The 12,696-nt window shown below is 38.2% G+C and overlaps 1 pseudogene; it reads right to left on the reverse strand.

Moving 5' to 3' along the window:
• Nucleotides 1–2,323: 2,323 nt before the first annotated feature.
• On the reverse strand, nt 2,324–2,717 carry LOC118663340 (annotated as a pseudogene).
• Nucleotides 2,718–12,696: the final 9,979 nt, after the last annotated feature.

Here is a 12,696-nt window from a genome sequence, read left to right on the forward strand (position 1 = left end):
CGAGAGAGATGTTTGCTCTTGGGTTAAGAGCCTGGTCATTATGCCGTAGGTTCCAGGGTGCTTGAATCTCTGTGATGCTCACAGTCTCAGTTTTGAAGATTACAAATACTGGTGAACCCTCCCCGCCCTCCTACCTGTGTTACATAGCCTGTGTGGGTGACCCAGCCCTTGGGTTGTTTCCCAAACTCCCTTTGCTCTCTTTTCTCTATGGCCATATAAAAAAGTGTTAGAGTTAAACAACCCTAGTTAGCAGGCCAAATTCTGGGACTAGGATTCCAGACATCTTGGCACATTGGTCTCCGAGGAGTAGCATATATTCTTGTGTAAAGCGGTTCCTTATTTTTGATCAAAAGTTTGTTCACTTGTTTATAGGCTAGGTATTAATTGTGAGAACTGGATTAAGAAAAGGGTAATTATGCAATAGGCCTTAGAGTGTCATCACTAGACTGCCTGTTTGTGAGAACAATTCCTGGGGATTCATCATTAATGTGTTATGCAATTACGGGTTGTGTTTCAAAAGAATCTAAGGGGAGAAGTATTTGGACCCCAGGTTTAAGGGTAGGAAGAAATGAGAGAGTAAATAGGTATTTGATTTTAGGTTGATTCCAAGTTTTTGGGCTTTTTACGTTGGCATCTACTGGTATTTGTATGACAAAATTTACTTACCACAGTCTGTAATGTACTATGGATCAAAATTGTCTTTTCTAAAACTCATATAGAACACTAAATTAAAATATGACTGATTAAGTTTTTTTTGAAGTTGTTTTATGCTTCACATTGTCCCTAACATACTGAACACAGTTCTTCATTGAAAGGACTATTAGCTGACTTGGAAAGATTTGTAAATAATACTGAGTACATAGATTTGTCAGAATCACTTCCTCTGGGACATCATCCTTTTCATAATTCTTCTCTAAGTTTGTCTAAAAATATTATTTGATCTTATAGTCTTAGCATCTAGTAACTAACCACAGGTGGACATTCAAACAGCCATTGAACTTGGTCTATGAATGTGCAGTACTTGGGATTATTTCCTTCACATTAAGGGAAAACAAGTTGAGACTCTCTGTAAAGGAGTGAAATGTGCATATTTTAAAGCTTTTTTTCTTTCTGTGATTTATCTCCTCTTTCTTCTCCTAAATCTTTAAGAAATCAGGCTTCACTTAGCTTTCTACAGCAAAGCACAGTGGTCCAGGCAGGGCTAACCCAAGCTGCTAGGCCGTTGTGAATACAGAGGTATAAAAGGTTGTGGCCCCTGTAGGAAAGGGGGCAAGTCAGATTTTCAAGCTAAACAAAACTTGCTGTGGTAATATGCTTTATTATTCATGACAAGCAATTGCCATAGCAACTGGTTGCCACCTGTCTCTCACATACCAGCTCTGTATGCTATGAAACAAAATAAGCGCACACTGCAAAGTCAATTGTGGAGCCACAAGTCTAAAGTAGGAATGAAAGTCCATGTTGATACTCAGAATTTAGCTAGTGGCATGTGTGGTCCACCATGTTCCCAAAGCATTAAGTAATAAAATAAAATAAAACTTAAGAGAATTTGATTTTTTTAAAAAGACCAAAGTGCTTGATCCACTTTTTAAAAAATGCATTGATTTTAGAGAGAGAGGAAGGGAGAGAGAGGGAGAGAGAAAGAGAGAGAATTTGCTGTTCCACTTATTTATGCATTCATTGGTTGATTCTTGTACATGCTTTTCCCTGGGGATTGAACCCACACCACAACCTTGGTGTATCAGGATGATGCGCTAACCAACTGAGCTACCTGGCCAGAGTGAGAATTTGATTTTTTAAAAAATGAATAAACAGTGCTGACCTCACGTAGCATATTGGCTAAAGGCACAGCTCTGGAGTTGGAGGAGACCGGGGTCTGAATCTGAGCTTCTCCACTTCCTTGGGTGAATGACCCTGGGCAAATGGCTTAACCTCCCTAAGCATCACAGGGTGAAACTCTTAGGCTGTTAAAAGGATTACACTGGATAATGTTTGTAAAGCACTTAGCTGAGGTGAGCACTCCCTTAGTGGTAGCTGATAATGTCTGCTGGTGGGCAGCAGGTGAAGTGAGCACATAGAAAGGACACAACACATGGTTCTTGTTGAGTTATTGAGTTAGATCACTAGTGGACCACTACTCAGGGAATCCAGGTCTCCAAGTTACATACTCTACAAGCTCTCTCTCCAATTTACTGTGTATATATGTAGGCATATACACAGAGGCATACAGGCACAGTCTTTTTTTTTTTTTTTTAAGTTCTTAGTTTATTAATCCTCTCATGAAAAATCTGCACAATCACCACAGATAGTCACTGAAGAATCTTTACTCCTTTCTGCCAGCACCAACATTGGCCTTTGCAACCTCCCTGACTTTCTTCATTCTGTTCTTGCATTCCTTTCTGTTTTCTTGAGCCCTTCTTCTTTTCATATAGGCCATGTCTTGCAAGTCTATGCTTGGGTTCGTTTTTCTTTGCGTAATCCAAGGATTCATAAATCATGCTAAAGCCAGTTGTCTTGCCACGACCAAAGTGGGTTCTGAATCCAAACACAAGGATGACATCTGGTGTGGTCTTATACATTTTGGCTAGTTTTTTCAAAATTTCTGTCTTGGCTACTATTGCCTTCCCAGGGTGAAGGACATCAATTACCCTTTGCTTCCACTGAAGTAGTCTGTTGGTCATGCACTTCCTGGTCTGGATAATTGCTGTGTCATTCATGATGAAAGTTGATCTTCAAGCAGGCAGGGAGGAAAACAGCAGACACAGTCTTCGAATGATATAATTTTGATCTCTACATTTTAGAAGTATCTTCTCAATACCATTTTAGAAGTATCTTCTCAATTTTCTAATGACACCCCATATCGACAAATCTCTAAAACAGCTGAATTTAGTTTTCTTTTAACTCTCCTTGATTATGTCTCTCACCTCTTTAGTATTCCTCTTACCCCCTGAGTCTTGGCACTGTGCTGAGGATTATTATTATTATTGTTATTATTATTTTCAAACTATAAGAGTAAGTTTATTTAGAAAATCACAGAGGTAGAAAAGTGAGCTGTAGAAATAATGGGCTCAGGAAACAAGTTACAGAGGCAAAAGAAGGGGCCCTTGGAGCGTAGGGGAGAGAAGGGTAAATAAAAGTAATGCAGGTGGGGAGGTGGGGACAGGGGTCAGAGGGGGAGGACTGGGAAGACCCAGGAGTGCTCCCGGTAGAGAGAGGCTACTAGAGATGTTAACCACTCTGAGGCATTTAAAAATCACTGGGATGGTGAACACATGCCACATTTTCTTTTTCATTGATCTATATGTCAAAGGAAACCTACTCAATTACCAGAACCAGTCTTATAAGGGGGCATACCTCTTTCCCTGCTATGTATCATAAAATGATAAGATAATTAGGATTTGTCCAATCCGAAAAAATAGGTTGCAGTGCACAAGCTAAAAATCACAAACATTTTCCCCTTAACTAATAATTACCTGAATGCTGTGTTAGCGATCAGTCACCTCATAGCTAACTTGGGGTCATTGTTGGCACCGACAACTCCATTACCCAGCATATTTAAATTTGGGGGTTTATCCCCTTTAAATAGCCTTCAGCTGTCTGTTTTCTGTCTAGACTCACTGCTTTTTCTTAGTTCAGCCCTCCTGTCTCCCTCCTGAATTTCTGTGACAGTCTATTGGCTGGTCTCGTCCTCTCCTATTCATTTTCTGCACTTTAGTCAGCATGATTTTATAAAATGCTAATGTAATCATGTTACTGTCCTTGAAAAAGAACTTTCAGTGGGTTTCCATAACCTCCATAATAAATGCCCTTAGCCATCTAGCCTCTCTAGTCACATCTTCCATTATCATGAGTTTTCTCAGGGATACCAACCTACACTAAGCCTTTCTATGCTTCTTGCCTTTGCCCAGGTTTTCTTCTATATGAAACATCCTCTGTTCTTGTCCACTCTTCAGAGTCCTGCACAGCTGTCATCTCTTCTTTGAGAATTTTCTCATCTTCTTCTCCCCTAAAGATCATAACTCCTCCTTTGTTGTAGTTTTATATATTGATTGTAATACTATTACTTAAAAAATACCTTATTCTTTCTTATTAGGCCACTTGGGTCTCACAGGTAAGGCCTGGATCTCATTTATTTTGATGCACTTAGAGTCTGGGAATGTAATAAGTACTTAATAAAATTGTGTTGATTAAAACACATTTAACATTTCCATGAATAGCATGGTCTTTTTAAAATCTGTGCTAATAAAAGAACTTTATTGGAATCACATTTCTGTATTATTCTTTTTAAAATGGAATTCATTGGTTAATAAAAGTATGTAGGTTTCAGGGTCTATATCATTCTTGGGTCTTCATGTACAACTCACAAAATTATAGTATACTATTCTGGAAAATAAGTAGTATTACAGTTCTCTGCTTCTCATAATTAAAATTATTTTTATACCTGATAACATGCAAAAAATGCTCACAAGATTAAAAATTAAAAAATTGCATATTCAGAATATTCAAATTTAGTAAAAAAAGTCAACTGAAATATATAAGCCTGGATGAAAAGTCATACAATAGCAACAGTGTTTATTGGTGGGTAGAAGGATTATGGATAATTTTTGTTTTTTTGTATGTTTCTATTCCAAATTCTTTACCCAAACCATGTACTTTATATCCAGAAAAAATATTTTTAATAATGATTGACATGGATACCAAGGTATTTTTTTCAGAAGGATTACTAAACTCACGTACTCTTGTTACTTTAGAAATAGAAGGTAGGGAAATGTCTTTGATTATTTATCCATGTTCTTAGTCCTAACCAAGTCCCTTTTGGTATAGGATTTGATTAAGTCAGTACTTTAAACTGCATATCACTATTTCCACTAGATGTCACCAAACTACTGGCAAATGCAGCTCAAATGCTCTGCACATATTCAAACAGCTTTAAAAAAACATTTTAAACCCCATTATTCAGTATTCCTTGGTATCAACAAAGCATTCAAATTTTGAAAAATTAGTAAGAAAAATGACTATTACATAAGGTTCTGGTCTCTTACATAACAAGTGAGGGCTTATATGGATCCTTCAGCTTTATTTAATCTATATTTTATTAGCTTCTTAATATACATGTGAGGAGAACATTGAAAGCAGGGGCCCCGTTTAACTTTTTAAAAAATTATTTCCAGGTGATTTCAAGCTCTCTCTTTACATAAAACACAGAGCGAAAGAAGGCCAGAATCCTGAAGCTCCTTTCTGAACAATGCTTTTTAATCCAACACAGACCACTTCCATCACGGAATGACTAGCCCCTTGGTTAATGAATAAAAATATCCTCACTATTGGGATGATCTCAGGACACTTTAATTTACTGTAAAGCTGTTTATGGCTCACTTTATGCTTCAGAAAGCGAAACAAATAACTTTTCCTTGAGGATTGGAAGAAGGCATTTCTTCTTGAATCTAACAAAGGGCAGCTAGAGAGCCATGATTTTTTTAAGTGTATAAACCTATTTACTCTGTAGGTTTATAACTAGTCAGTTTTGTGATTGGCTCAGTTAGCAACTAAAGTAGGGGGTTGGAGAAAGCTTGTTTCCAATCATTTTTGCTTGGGAATGAAAGCAGTTGGCCAATCAAAAGATATTTAAATTAGGCAGGGCTCTTGGAAAGACATCCTTGTACTGTCTCCTGCATCATTGCTTTCTACTGTGGTGTTTGGTTTCTTAAGATGTGATGCATTATTTTTCTTGTGCTTCACCATGGGATGACAAGGCTATCAGTTTGTAAACAAAAGTCTGACTAAATTTTTCAGATTCTTTCTTTCTCTAAAATATGTTTTTATTAATTGTTTCCCTTTTAAAATAGCACATGCTAATCTCTTTTCCCAGTCTTAAGGACTTCTGACTACTGTCTATTTTAAATTTCCTCTGTCCCTTTTACTGGCTATTGTACCATATTCTCAGTATAAATATAAAAAAAACAGTGTTTCTGCACAAGTTTATCAGTTAGTTAGGACCTTAAATTTATAGGCTTTGTGCCCGGCACACTGTTTCGCTGATTATATACGTAAAGATCCATCATGCAAAGAAGTCAGATCTGTGTTAGACACTTTTGCAATATTGTAGTATGTAATTGCGATTTATTTCTGCTGCCCTAGGCATCGCCTTCAAAGTTTTCTCCTTGAGCCTGTCACATGGAATATCCATCTGAGTCCCTCTGATATGGTGACAAGCCTCAACTGTAAAGTGGAGAAGCTGTTTTGGGACGTTTCTCTCCAGATCTGGATTTGCTTCTCCATAGCACTTTAAAAACAAACAGTTTCCATTAGCTATACACAAGGCCTGACAAGCTCTCCCCCTTGACACCTTTTAAAATATTATTCAGTGCCTTCCTAAAACTCTTCTCTTTTAACTCTAAAGCATAGTGCATTTACTCTAATTGTTATTTCTATATTCACTGCCTCCTTGCTACAATTGATTACTGAAATGTAGGTAGAAACAGGATTTTACTGGTGGGATCTCATCCATGAAATTACTCGGGCTCCTCAGTCTAAGACTGCAACTTCACATCTTTTGAAGTGAAAGTTCATTTTAGGGTGGGTTAATTTCTTTAAAAATTTTTGTGGTAATTTGCTGCATTTTTTAAACTTCCTGTGTTCTAACGAGTAAAAATGAAAGGTATTGGTATCCACACAATTTGGTAAAAAAGAAGTACGGCACTAATTTTTATATTGTCGATTGCTTTGGGAGTCAGCCATGAAAATTTGCTCAGCTCATCACTGAGGGATATTGAAACACATTTCTTGCCGACATCGTGTCATCTGTGGTGTGGATGGAACCTTCATGCTGACAAATACTGCATAAATGGCTGTTAGAGCCAGTAAGCATTCCTGATGATTAACTATAAAAATGTTTTTGACTCTGGTTGCTGACAAGAATGACAATGCTTTGGCCAGACTGGCCTCCTTCTGGACACCAAAGGATGTTCCAGTCTTGGTTTTACCATCTGGTTTCAAAGCAAGCCAGGAACAATGAAGAGAAGAGAGTCTTTTAAAGAGGCAGCAACAGACTAATTCTTCTGGCTATAAAATCTTTCTTTGATTAATAAAAAAAATGCACTGAGGTCTGGAGGAAAAACAACAACAGCTTCTGAAATTCTATTTCCTAGGATAGATAAGGTATCCTGAACATCTTCATAAGGCAAAGGGACCTGACTGGATGAGTCACAAATAATCTTTATGTAAAAATAACAGATGAGTGAGTTTGTACCATAGAGCTTAAGTTTTTAGTATGCCCGAAGGAAGACCAAACATATTTCATAAGAATCATTTCCTTCTAAGCAAATTTAAATGTATTAATCAGATGTAAGAATATTTAGTTCTGCAAATGATAATAAAAGCAGCAACAATAATAGTTTTTCTATAATGCTTTATAATTTCCAAAGGCATTCAACTAGATTATTTCCTTTGAACCTCAAAAAAATCTTATGCTACAGATATTTTTATACCTTCAGTCTTCACACAAGGAAACAAACTCAGAAAGTCTTCATTTATCCAAAGCAAATGGCAGGCATGGGGGTAGAGGAACTCCAATTCTGGTGATCGGTTGCCAAAGCTAGTAAACTCCCAGCTACCTCACACTGCATCATTTCCTCCTGGCAACATTCCCATGGTACAAGGAAAGTCAGGTTAATTCCATGAGTATAACTTGAAGAATAAAATATTGCCTTATTTTTCATGTAACTTGCCATAATTTTGCACAGAATGCTTCTTACATTTGAGATGCTAATGCAATGGACTGTTTTGTTTCATCATAAATGAGAACTTGAATTGTGTAGGTGATGTTGTATAAACTATAACTGACTTGGGAGGGAAAGTATGGGGTTCAAAAGGGCTTACTTATAAAGTGGTGTTGCTTGAATAATGAGTGAACAAATCTCCACATTTTTTCTTGTCTTAGAATTGCTTCTTTTCCCATTCTTGTTTTTTATACCTTACATCTGTAATGTCCTTGCCTCTATGCAAACTGAATGGTACTTTCCTAAAGAGAAAAAAAGTAATAAAAAAGATAAACCATCTCTATTTAGTCTTGTAACTGACACAGTATACAACATATCATGCCTTAGCTGGTTTGGCTCAGTGGATAGAGCGTTGGCCTACAGACTGAAGGGTCCTGGGTTCAATTCTGGTCAAGGGCACATGCCCAGGTTGTGGGCTCATCCCCAGTAGGGGGCGTGCAGGAGGTAGCCAATCAATGATTCTCTCTCATCATTGATGTTTCTATCTCTCTCTCTCTCTCCCTCCCCCTTCCTTTCTAAAATCAATAAAAATACATTGATAAATAAAAAATAGATAACATATCATGTTTGTATTTCAGAGCCCAGATTAAACTGATCACTTCTTGAGGCCTTCCCTGGAAATTCAGACCCATAGATTCCTCTTTTCTCTGAATTGCTGTAGTACTTATGGATGATCCAGCAGATACTTTTTAGTAAGTCAAATTATAATAAACTAAATTTTAATTAATTAAATAATACATTGAATTACTTAATAGATAAAATTTATTAAAATCTTCAGTGTTTTCCAGTTGTTACACATGTTAGTTTTCTCTTTCCTATCAGACTCCAACTCCCTGAAGTTATGAATCATGATTTATATTTTTATTGTATGCTCCATAATAAATATGCTGGTATATATTCATGTGTTCAACAAATTCTTGTTCGCTATTCAAAAAATAAGACATAGAGATATGTGAACTAGCAGTCCTATTCAGACACAGAAGGATAGGAGATTGAGGGTAAGGATTGGATGAGGTTAGAGAGGAAAAGAGAAGGAAAATGATTGACCACATGTATTACATAACAGGTATTCTGCCAAGTCCCCTAATGTAATCCTCCTACCAACCTTATCCTTATTATACAGAAAAGTGATGTATGATAGCATTTGTTTTCTCATCTGAAGCTCGGGGTAGCTAGGTAATTGGGAACCATTCTGAGAAGAGCTGGATTTAGACAAGCCAAAAGTACTAATATATGAACTGGCAATCTAGCCTAAGAGTACCTCTTTACTAGTATTTATCTTCTTGCGTTGAATGCTCCTTTCTCAGGAGCATTGTCTTCTAGGTCTCAGTTGCTAAATTTTCAGATGACCCTTGGGGTTTTCCTGCTGATATCGAAGAATTTTTCTTAGAGTCATCTTCTTCAAACCTTCACCTGAGTCTGCTGGTTTTGGGCTGCCCACTAAGGGACAGCACGAGACAGGGAAGCTGCTTAGCTCTAGCTTCTAAGGCTTTGATGTCGGCAACTGCTTTGGAGTCCACTTCCAGTCCATCTGCAGGCATTCCTGATAAAACAGGATGAGACCGATAATATCATTTTCACTTTCTGCCAAAATCAAGCAGATCAATTCAGTTCCTACCCCGCTGTAAATAGGTGCCAGGATGAAAGATGGCTGTATATGGACAGGTACCAGGATGATTCATCATTGTTTCATTTTATCCTCCCCCAAATCAGCAGAAAGTCTGGGTAGTTTAACGCATCTTCTACTAATAATCAAATGTTATGGATAAATTATAAGTTTGTTTTGATTGGTTATGTTTTTTTTTAAAATCCTCACCCAAGTGTATGCTGAGGAAGAGATAGATAGATAGATAGATAGATAGACAGATAGATAGACCCATCATTTGCCTTCCATACACTCCCTGACCGGGGATCAAACCCACAACCCAGGTATATGCTCTGGCCAGAAATTGAACTGGCAGGCCTTTGGGGCACAGGATGGTGCTCAACTAACTAAGTCACTCTGGCTGGGCTGATTGGTTATGTTTTTAAAAATTGCATTATATAGTCATAGAGCTGAAAATAACCCAAAGAGTCCTAGTATTATTAGGCAAATGTTACAGAGGCCAGAATCTATCAAAAATGAATATATACATGACCTATGTCAGGAATGGTAGTGGTTGGAAGGTGGTAAATTAAAATTTAGATTCCTGGTCCCCCTTTGAAAATTTCCCCAATCAGAATTTCTTCCAGTGGAGCACAGTATCTTCTTCTTAAAAGTAAGTTCCCAAGGTGAGAACTACTCTCATGGACTGTGCAGCCTACTTGATTCTCTTTACCAACAGTGGCCTGCAGAATTAATGAGAAGCATGGCCCTTGCTGAAACTGTGTAAAGATTGTGCTGTTGAAATAATAGATGTGAGAAGATACAGATATTCACTAAACAAACATTGATTGAGCATGTGCTGTGGGTCTGCCTTTGTGGGAGGCCCTCAGGGAACAGAAATGAAATAAGATCTAGAACTCTTCTTGGGTACTTTACCGGTTAGTTCTAGATACAAACCAATGCATACCTAATTACAATAAAAAGTAATATTGCCATTGAGAATTGTGAAATTTGAGGGCAATTAGACAATACATCAAGAATCTTACATGGACAAAATGATTCCAAGTCTATGAACTTACCTTAAGAAAATAAGTATTTCTCACTAATTCAATAGGAACAAACTAACACTTATTGACTATGAATTTACCTGTACTTTCTTATTGGATTCTTACCAAAGCTCTAGATATTAGGTGAAATTATTTTCCTTTGAAAAATGAAGGAACTTTGAGATGTTAAGAGATTTATTCACTATCACAGAATTAGAAAGTGACAGCATCCAAAACTCAGTATGCAACAAAGATTATGCTCTTTTTTAAAAATTTATTGTTGAAAGTATTACATATGTCCCCCTTTTTCCCCCCATTGACGCCTTCTAGCCCACCCCCACCTCCTGCCACAGATTCTATTGTCTGTGTCCATGGGTTATGCATACAAGTTTTTTAGTTGATTTCTCCCCACCCATCCCTGCCTCCCCTCTGAGATTTGACTATCTGTTCCATGCTTCTATGTCTCTAGATCCATTTTGTTCGATTTATTTTGTTTATTAGATTCCACATATGAGTGAGATCATGTGATACTTGTCTTTCTCTAACTGTATGCTCTTTTTTAAAACAAATATATTTTTAAAATCCTTTCCTGAGGACATGATTTTTAAAAAAAGTTGATTTGAGAGAGAGGAAAGGAGAGAGGGAGAGAGAAACATTGATGTGAAAGAGAAACATTGATCAGTAGCCTCTCATACTCGCTCCAACAAGGGATTAAATCAGAAACCTAGGTATGTGCCCGGATCAGGAATCGAACCTGCTACCTTTTGGCGTATAGGATGATGCTCCAACCAACTGAACCACACTGGCCAGGGCAGATTATGCTCTTCACTACTGAGCATTACTCTCTCAAGAGTACAGTATAATCATAGCAGAGCTGCTTATTAATGTGAGAATGGAAAAGAAACTAATGCCTAGCTCCAGGGTATTGATTAAAAAAATTATGCTGGGACAGTATATTCAGATATTAAAAATTGTACTAGGGATAGTATGTCTCAGATAGGAATTTGAGCCAAAACATGAGATATTTTCAAATGGCCCATTATATCTTTGTGTCCTTTTTAATGGAGTGCATATTAAGATAGATCCACAAAATTAGAAAGCTGATTATTTGGCCAGAATTAACCAAATCCTTTTGGTCTCCCACAATGTAGAACCTCTTGATCACTTTAATTCCAACTGCCACCATTGTAGGCACCTTGAATCCAATTGTAGTACTGAGAGGTAATCTTATATAATAAAAGCATAGTATCCAAATTGTTCCCTCTACTGGGAGTTGGTCTGGGAGTTCGACCAGGGGGCAGGGCCGACTGGGGGAAGGCAGGGAGGCCCGGCTGGCAGCCATCAGCAGCTAGGGATCCTACCAGTGCATGAATTTCGTGCACCGGGCCTCTAGTCATAAATAAGGAATTGCGTTCTTGTTAATCTAACCTAACTGGATTCCCAATATTCTGAAAGGGCCTCAATAGGATGATTCTGACTCTGAACCCTATTTGACTGAATAAAAAATGATGGAGGAGACCTGACCAGTTTGGCTCTGTGGATAGAGCCTTGAGTCATGGACTGAAAGGTCATGTACCTTGGTTGCAGGCTCTATCCCCAGTAGGGGGCGTGCAGGAGGCAGCTGATCTATGTTTCTAACTCTCTATCCCTCTCCTTCTCTGTAAAAAAAAAGTCCAGAACATCACCAGTGGTCCCCTTGACTACCAGAGTGGGAGCTGTTTCTGACCACTGGCGATGTGAGCTAATTGGGTGATGAGTTGTCAGGTCAGCATACACCTGGCTTTGCTTCTTACTCTGTACATGATTTTGACATATTTTCTAGGAATATGCTTTATTTAGTTCTTCAGTGAGCCAGGAAGAAGACATTAACATTACAAATACAAAAGACTGTACTTGTAAAATATAAAATTAAATGCAAAACTGAGATACTTATCATATAATCTCAATTTGCTGGAGTTTAGCTACTTAGAGTCATCTATTAATTGATGTGTATGTGTCCAATAGACACTCCAATATTATGAGAAACTAGAGGCCTGGTGCACGAAATTCGTGCACTGGGCCGGGGGGGTGGGGGGCGTTCCTCAGCCGGGCCTGCACCCTCTCGCAGTCCAGGACCTTTGGGGGATGCCCACCTGCTGGCTTAGGCCCAACAGTCAGACATCCCTCTCGCAGTCCGGGCCTAAGATGGCAGTCAGACATCCCTCTTGCAGTCCAGGGCTCTCCCAGTCCGGGACCCCTCGGCTTCTTACCGCCTGCCTGCAGCGGAGGTGGAAGAGGCTCCCACCAC

The sequence above is a fragment of the Myotis myotis genome, unplaced genomic scaffold, assembly GCF_014108235.1.
Source record: "Myotis myotis isolate mMyoMyo1 unplaced genomic scaffold, mMyoMyo1.p scaffold_m19_p_1, whole genome shotgun sequence".
NCBI classification, from domain to species: Eukaryota; Metazoa; Chordata; class Mammalia; order Chiroptera; family Vespertilionidae; genus Myotis; species Myotis myotis.